This window comes from Mytilus californianus, unplaced genomic scaffold (assembly GCF_021869535.1).
Source record: "Mytilus californianus isolate M0D057914Y unplaced genomic scaffold, xbMytCali1.0.p SCAF_1, whole genome shotgun sequence".
NCBI classification, from domain to species: Eukaryota; Metazoa; Mollusca; class Bivalvia; order Mytilida; family Mytilidae; genus Mytilus; species Mytilus californianus.
Window position 1 is genome coordinate 82,562,117 of NW_026262581.1, and position 8,941 is coordinate 82,571,057.

The following is an 8,941-nucleotide window of genomic DNA, read 5'->3' on the forward strand; positions in this document are numbered from 1 at the left end:
TATAGAAATCTATATAACAACGAACAATATCTCTGTGCATTCCGGTAAAGTAGTAATGGCCCAAGTCAGAAGCCGCTGGCCTTTGTTAGTCTTGTATGTTTTTTTTTAATTTTAGTTCCTTTATATGTTTTGGAGTTTAGTGTGACGTCCATTTTCACTGAACCAGTACACAATTTTATTTAGGGACCAGCTGAGGACCACCTCCAGGTGCGGGATTTTCTCGCTGCGTTGAAGACCCATTGGTGGCCTTCGGCTGTTATCTGCTCTTTGGTCGGGTTGTTGTCTCTTTGACATATTCCCCATTTCCATTCTCAGTTTTATAGACAATGTAATGTTGAACTTGAATTCAACTTTCAGAAAATTCAACTTATCATGAAAAAATAGATGTTAATTTAAAAAATAAGTAAACCTTGAAAATTAAAGTCGATCAAAAATGACATAATTTGTTCTAATTTCTGGCATATAACCTTTCTACGACTTGCTCACTAAGAAGTTTACATAGCGGTTACAGCACTGACTAAATACCCTAAGCCTTTCCTTCAGAAACATTCACAGGAGCGAAATCCGTGTTGAAGGCCGTACTTTGACCTATAATGGTTTACTTTTACAAATTGTGACTTGGATGGAGAGGTGTCTCATTGGCACTCATACCACATCTTCTTATATCTATGAACAAAATGTAAGGATGAAATCCATTTAATAAAACATGATGATATAATATTTTCATCCTACTACATATTGACAACCTTTCAGACAGTTGTTGCGATATTTCGTTGTATGTTTTATGAATGAAATTAACAACTTAAAAAATTCGTGCGTCCAGAGCGCTTTTCTTGATTTACTATCAATAACGACCAAACCTTCGCACCTTTCTTGTATTATGCTTTTTTCAGCCATTATTTCTTTTTCAAGATTTTCTTTTTATTTCTTTTTAATTTTCAAAAATTTAGGTAACTTCGTGGGTCATTTTGGCTATCACCTCACCAAGTACCGACGGTGAAAAGGTTATTTTATCTTCGTTACCAATTCAATCATACCACAACTCCATAATATATATTTGTATCAATACCTTTTCGTCACAAATTTCGCCGCTATTTTTGGTTTTTGAACAGCGTGTCGCATTGCATGGAATTTAAGCAAGATTGAACTGTTTAATTCATTTCAAGTCAATGTTTTGAATAATCGGTAACTCATTGTTCGATTCAGAGGACATAGCAGAATAAAAGACTGTATGCGATGATTTCCGAACAAGATAAAAGTTTTGGGGATAAAAACGTAAAATTAGTTGCAACACTTCTGGAAATCGGTCAAGTATTTTCTTTAATTGGTTAAAGTTGATCATCAATATTAATTAATTTGGATAAAATTTTCTACCAACCCTTTTCTAGAAAATGCTGTGTTTCATACATCATGTACTCTTATTGTTATAATCATAAACTTTTTCTTCAATATTGTCGAATTCCTCACTTAAACGTTTGCTCTACGCAAATATTACGTAAACGTACAGCTTTAACATATCGTATATTAAATATTTGATCGTAAACGTACATCTTGACCATACCGTATTCATTATTTGATCGTAAACGTACATCTTAATCATACCGTATTCATTATTTGATCGTAAACGTACATCTTGACCATACCGTATTCATTATTTGATCGTAAACGTACATCTTGACCATACCGTATTCATTATTTGATCGTTAACGACCATCTTGACCATACCGTATTCATTATTTGATCGTAAACGTACATCTTGACCATACCGTATTCATTATTCGATTGTAAACGTACATCTTGATCATACCGTATTCATCATTTGATCGTAAAGTAACATCTTGATCTTACCGTATTCATTTCTTGATCATACCGTATTCATCATTTGATCGTTAACGTACAGCAGAGCTTGATCATACCGTATTCATTATTTGATCGTAAACGTACAACTTGGTCATACATATGTAGATGTCAAATAGGACTAAAGACAATTGGAAAATAAAAAAATACAGCAAATAGTAACATGGTCTTTGATCAAAAGATGTGAACATTTATTATGACACTAATTGAAATAACTGCATGATGATTGATATGTCGAATATGTACTGATAATAAAATAATGTAATCCCTCTTTTTAATTTACGTCTGCTATTGTATGAGTTTGATATATGCATCTGTATATAAAAGCGAAAAATTACTGTATTTTAAAGATGCTTATGGATTTCTTATCATTGATTATCATCAGTTCAGATTTCTTTGGACTTATTGCCATGCCAGATGGCATCTTTAATCCATTGCTTTCTTTCAACACAATCTTGTCTGTATTTCCTTCGTGTGTAATTTTATGAACGTTATTCGATTTGTGTCCAATAACGAACACATCTCCTTTTTTGTCAACTGACACTCCCACAGGATCTTGTAAATCGGGACTAGCGAAAAAAAATCTCTCTGTTCCCGTCGGATCTATATAATGTACTTCATCATTGTCCCAAGTAGTCCAGTATATGAACCCGTCTTGACTACCCGTCATTGTTAATGGACTGTGTGTTGTGTTGAAACTTTTAACTGTTTCTCCAGTTATTGTTAAGTAAGTGAGCTTGCAGTAGTCGTTAGCAACAACAATATTGTCCTTAGTACAAGCAACGGCTGTACAAATTCCACCTGGTTTAAAAAGAGGTCCCGCTTTCAGTGTTTCAATGTCAATAATCTGGTACCCTTTTTCACCTGATACTACGGCGCGTTTCTCATCGAAGAGAGCAATATCTGACGGAGTAAACTGGACTGAAATTCTATTAGACCGTTTACCATCCGGATTACAAATGTACACATAATTGTCAACACCACAAAGTATTAGTTTGTCATCATGTAAAATGCATCCTCTTTTCACTTCAACATCCCTCCCGAACAAGACTGTATCAAACTTGTTAACTAATGTTACTTTTTTCTTCAGTTGTAATCTTGGGGGTCCCGAACTTCGACGTGTTGTTCCAGTAGGTAATGGTACAACAGGCGCTGAATGTCTCCGTCTAGCCGAACTTACGCTCGCCATAATACTTTACTAACGTTTCATAATTCAGTTAAGTTAATGGTTTTTTAGAACTCCAAAAGGTCGTACTGCAGATGATATGCAAATATAGGTCTGAAATAAAAAACAAATTATAAAATGTTTATGTATTAGTCAAAATTATTTGTAGTGAAATGGTAGTAAATACCACCTACAATGACCTTGTATGCCACTAAGGCTTCACATGGAAATTATTTTGGCTGACAGTTTATGCCAAAATAGCCTCAACAAAATCTTCCATAACATAAATCTAAGTTACGAATTTCCAAAAGTTAAACTTTTTTTACAGGTGTTTAGTAAAATGAACATATGAAACGGCTGTTAGTGCGCACGCCTCGTACTTTTGGAATACATGTTCGTTCTTAAACCTCAATCACACATCAGGATTTTTACTGTCGTCATTGTTATGACCATACCCGATTAAATTTGTCATACGTCGGATCAAGATCCTGTGATTCGTGGCTGGATATTTGTGAAAACCTTTATTGAATCACGACAATAATCAAATATTGTTCAGGAATATAATAATCGGCTATGTCGGCTATGTGTGAACGCCGCATACACTCTAGACGTCAAATAGATCTATACATAACGTTTGGGAGAAACAAGTCTTAAGCAGAAATAAGCGGAAAAAAATAGTTTTTTACTCAAGTGTAAGGCTAAGTTACATATATAACGATGCTTTTTTTCTAGTCAAGTGATATCATGCACACTATTTCCTCAAACGCATGAAATTTCTCAAAACTTTATTAGGTTCCGTAAAATTTTGAAGTTGTACCGGGGAAAAATAGCATCTTACCACTATGCTCACGCCTAACTAGTACTGTTGCTCGCTAAATTGTATGAACAAAATAACATACAAAAAGACTGGAGAGAACATACAAAGGGGATTTAAAAATAATAAGTCGAAGAAAAATATAACACCATGGCAACCCCCTCCCCCCCCCCCCCCCAAAAAAAAAAAAAAACGACGAAAGGACAACAAGCCACGAAAAATATTATGGTTAAAAATGGACGGAGCGGGCAATACCCGAATGCTATAAACTGTATACTCTAACTGAATGAGAACTAATTTCCACAGTGGTCAATTTTTAAACGCGTAGATGACGTGCAACGAACTCAGCCACTGCTGAACTGTAATATAAAAATAAAGAGATGTAGTATGATTGCCAATGAGATAACTAACAATCAGAGTCAAAAGGACCCTCACCATAACCTAGGACAGTTTTGTAACTTCACAACACAAGAACACACTTTAAAGTTAGTTCCAAATAGCTTGACTTCTTCAGATCGTCAAGAAGCACTAGAACAAATAACATAAACACAAAAGACACAAAGAACCGACCTAAGAGTACTCGCAGCTACTAAAAGCTAGTTACAACTAATAAAGAAGTAATGTTCTCACAGACAAAAGTAGCAATCAGTACACACCCAACGGATTTTAATATAAAACGTCATAAACAGTATGAAAAATGCATGAACTTGTGTAATGCCAAAATATAAGTACATAGTATCGAAAGGATGTAGAACAAATAGTTTGCACAACTGTATAACATATTTGTTTTAATTTATCATAAACAATATCAATTTTAGTGCCGTTAAAAACAATATTGAAAGATTTTGCTACGGTGTTAAATTGATAACCTTTAAGAATAAGTTTATTCAAGGACCAATGAGTTGACATGGATCGTTTGTAAGTTTACGGGCTCTGAAATAACATTGCCGTAAGAATTCGGATTAAATATCCCGTTTTGTTACAATAATTCTACCGGTAAGTATAGCCTGCCATACATTCTTATCATAAACTGATAGAAAATTCTAAACAAGGATTCATTACATTAAACCTAAATTAGTCAAATTTAAAAAAAAAATCATATGTTCTAATACAGATTGAGTATAGTGAGTTTTTGTCATAATATACTCGTTTTTCTATTTATACTGATAACTAGCGTTAGAGAATTATATGTAATACCTGTCTTCTAATTAAAATAAGCGCATCACTTTGCCGGTAATTAATGTTGGTATAATATATTTTTTTATGTAAAAAAAGGAAATTTAACACAAATCCAAAAGAAAATGTACGAACTGTTACGATGAACAAGCATGAATGATAAGAGCGCTTGCTTACATGGCTCATGATTATTCAATTATTAAATAAATTTAAAAAAAGTTATCTATTTCATATCATTAAACTTCAGAATAAGAAGGTTAGATTGTATCAGATTTGAAGTTCAGTGTTTTTAATTTAAAGTTTCCCAGTGTACATATAAAACTTACATTTACAGAAATTTAATCCGCAAGAGTTCCAACCTTCACTGATATCAACAATAACTTTGTCTGTCATAAAAACTCGTCAATACAAATACTAGTAATACAAATTCATGATCTGTTTCAGTGATTTTCAGAAACAATGGGTGTAAAATGGCTGGATAACAACTATAGAAAGATTATTAATTTAATAAGCCCTATTGTTATTCAACGAGGCGATAGGAACGATTTTAGATCTCTAATTGATAGTTTGAATAGGAATAGTATTTAGAACTTAATAAAAACTAATCCGCTAAAATAGTATTGCCTTCCATTTAAAATAAAACAAGTCAAGAACTGTTTTGCATGTGGCTAGTAGAGAATCAATATAAGTAAGTTTTTAAAAAAACATGATCGGTCAAGTGTACAGGTGCCAACTGGATACAATGTCTATTTCGTAAACAAGAACGTGTTGGTTTCTGTGTTTATAAAAAGGGCTTTAAATAAACCATAATAGGTCATATATATAAAGTTAAAGAATTTAATTATATAATTTAATTAATATCAGACATGTTTGAGTATGATATATATAACCTTTCTTGTTGCGATAAAAATCCAATTAAATTTGTATCTGGAATCCGTCCCACAACACAGCTCTAAGTGTCAACTACATAATGTACCTCTGACAATGTACCATGCACGGTATGGTTATATCGGTCAAACTTGTTGAATAAACAGTGAATATGAAAAACAAATATTGTCAACATCCTTGGTCGACTTTGGCTTTACTTTTTCTCCTTTTTTGTTTTATTAGCTCTCAATTTTTGAATAAGTTTTGGATTTTTAAATGTTTTGGCATCGAGCATCACTAAAGAGACATTAGCTGTCGAAATGCGCAACTGGTGCGTTATTGATATTATATCGTATATATTATTCATATTGATACCGTTAGATATTATTTACATAGAAGTTTTATCATTTATAAGCAAAAATTCAGATTTTGGTAATTAAACCAGAAAAAGACAAGATAGTACAGCAATTCATATTGCCATATAAAAGCACTGATAAGGTATTAATTTGATGACAGAAAAATTGACACAATTAAGATTTCATTCCAAATCCAAAACTACAAAACATGTTCTGAAAGTGTTACTGCATCAGGAAAATTTGAGATAATGGCACTTTCCCTGTTTTATCAAAACTAATTAGAACAAGAGAAAAGATAAAATATTTATTTATTGTTTTTTTGTAAATTAGATGCAGTCGTCTCATATCTTCGGGGTTGACGCCCCTCAGATCACAAGACTCATCTAGTTCAAATACTTAAAGAAATCTATCTGTTACATAATTCTGTCTGCTATGATTAAACCTGGGCGCAGTTTTATGACTTCGCTTGTTGGATTTAAAATGTGATTATAACATTTGTTGTTTAGATTTTTCATCAAACATTAAACTGTTATAATTTCTCCATCTTTAAAATGGAAGACATATTGAAAATGTTCATCGAAATTATTGTTCTCCTACCTGTTGACATTGCAAATTATGTTGTCGGCGCTATTGTTGCTGTGGATGTCGTCGAAATTACAGTAGCAGATATTTGCGACAGTGTTGGAACCGGGTGGATGTTGTTGGTGCTGTAGCAACTGATACTGCTGCTGCCGTTGGTACGGTACCAGCCTTTTGATCTAATTAAAGCAGAAAAGTACGATGGCGTCTGTAAAACAGGAAACTGTAGTGGATTGACTACCAACGGGGTGCTGGTTTTTGAAAGTCGTTATCGGCGCTGGTCCGTTTGTTGAAACCAATTCGGAATGTGCCAGTAAAGAAGCCGGAATTTTAGGTTTGGTGACTTTTGTTGGTTGCAAGGTTCCTATTGGAGTTGAAAACACAGGTGGTAGAAATGGATTAAAGACAGGTACAAGTAGAGCTGCTGGTTTTGTTTCAGATTGAAAATTATACTGTAGTTGCGGAATTTTCCACTGATCCTGTGCGGATGGAATATGTGTCTTCAATGGAGTCAGAGAGTTGTGTTTGTATATTGAATTGAACTACTTCATCTTCTGGTAAGAGATTCAAATGTTGTAAAGCATTGTCTAACTTTTGATGTTGTGACTCTTTGGTGTAATTTATTGGAGTTTTGCCAGCCTTTGATGGTTTTTCTGAAGCTCTTAACATCCTCACATCATTCTATTGTGACAATACTTATGTGTTGAATGCAGCCCAAACTATCACATTGACCTATGCCACAATAAAGGGGGGACACAAACTCGCAATCGATGGGTAGAAAGGCCAGAATTGGCAACAGGAAATTCTAGAATACAAAAAGTGTTCGAATTGTCTAATGAAGAATAAAGTTAAAGTCAATAATACCAGATGACATAAGATAAATGTTTTCTAAGTTATAAAAAATTGTAAACATAATAATGAAATTTATATTACAAATGTATTAATTATTTCCTATATAATAAAATAGTTATAATCATAATAAAAATACATTTGATCTAAAACTTTCCTTAGTTTGAAATACATTTTTTTTTGCTATTCACAATTATATTGAAAATAATTGTTTTTCTAAATATCTTAACCTTACCTAGAATACAAGAAGTGTTCGAATTGAACACAACTTATAAACATGGGCTTTTATAGTCTTGACTGTAATAATGATATTCAAATTCTTTTGGTCGTCTTACCCACATCATTCTGCTATGATCCAAAAGTATGGACAAAACAACCACATGCTTGCGATACAGATTTCTAAGTCAGGAATCTGATTACAGTAGTTGTCGTCTGTTTATGTAGTTCATAAGTGTTTCTCGTTTCTCGTTTTTATATACTAGTAGACTAGACCGTTGGTTTTTCCGTTTGAATGGTTTTACACTAGTAATTTTTTGGGGCCCTTTATATAGCTTGCTGTTCGGTGTGAGCCAATGCTCCGTGTTGAAGGCCGTACCTTGACCTATAATGGTTTACTTTTATAAATTGTAACTTGGATGGAGAGTTGTCTCATTGGCAATCATACCACATCTTCTTATATCTATTGATTATCATTTATCTCTATTGTCTTCTTTTTCTTATTGTCCGGTAAGCAGAAAATGAATAACTCTGACCAAGCCCTGGGCCGATGCAATTGACACAAAAGACGTTTAGAGATTTTCGTTTTGAAAGAAATTGCCAATAATTCATTTATCTTTAATTTGAACTGACAAAGAAATTGTTAAATCTTATTACCCAATAACCTCAGGCTCTGTGAAATTGTCCAACTTATTTGCCATCCGTTAACAATGGCACATTGACAGCGGCGGATCCAGGGGTGGGGGGAGGGGGGGGGGGGGGTAGAGGATGTACATTCACCCCTTTGATTGCCAAAATAATTATATCATGTATTTCAAGATTTATATGATTTTGTAGCATAAAATCGTCCAAAAATGTTTCGCCTCGCTTCGCTAGGCAGTATTTAATCTGTTTTATGGAATTCAGCCCCCTTTCAAAAAATCTGGATCCCTCTCTGCATTGATATCAATAATTTAAGATTATATATGAAATAATAAGATAAATTGTTTTCAACCTAGTTTGTCCAAAAGTCATGTCAATTCTACTAAAATAACTTTAATACTAAGAATTTATACCAAATAT

The 8,941-nt window shown here is 33.4% G+C and overlaps 1 long non-coding RNA gene across 1 annotated transcript; it reads right to left on the reverse strand.

Annotated features, from left to right (window-relative positions):
* Positions 1-2,013: 2,013 nt before the first annotated feature.
* Positions 2,014-5,452, reverse strand: LOC127724837 (uncharacterized). The gene is made up of 2 exons (XR_007992754.1): positions 5,339-5,452; positions 2,014-3,136 (listed from the first exon to the last, which is right to left on the reverse strand). It is a non-coding gene; the product is annotated as an uncharacterized LOC127724837 (long non-coding RNA).
* Between the last annotated feature and the right edge of the window lie 3,489 nt (positions 5,453-8,941).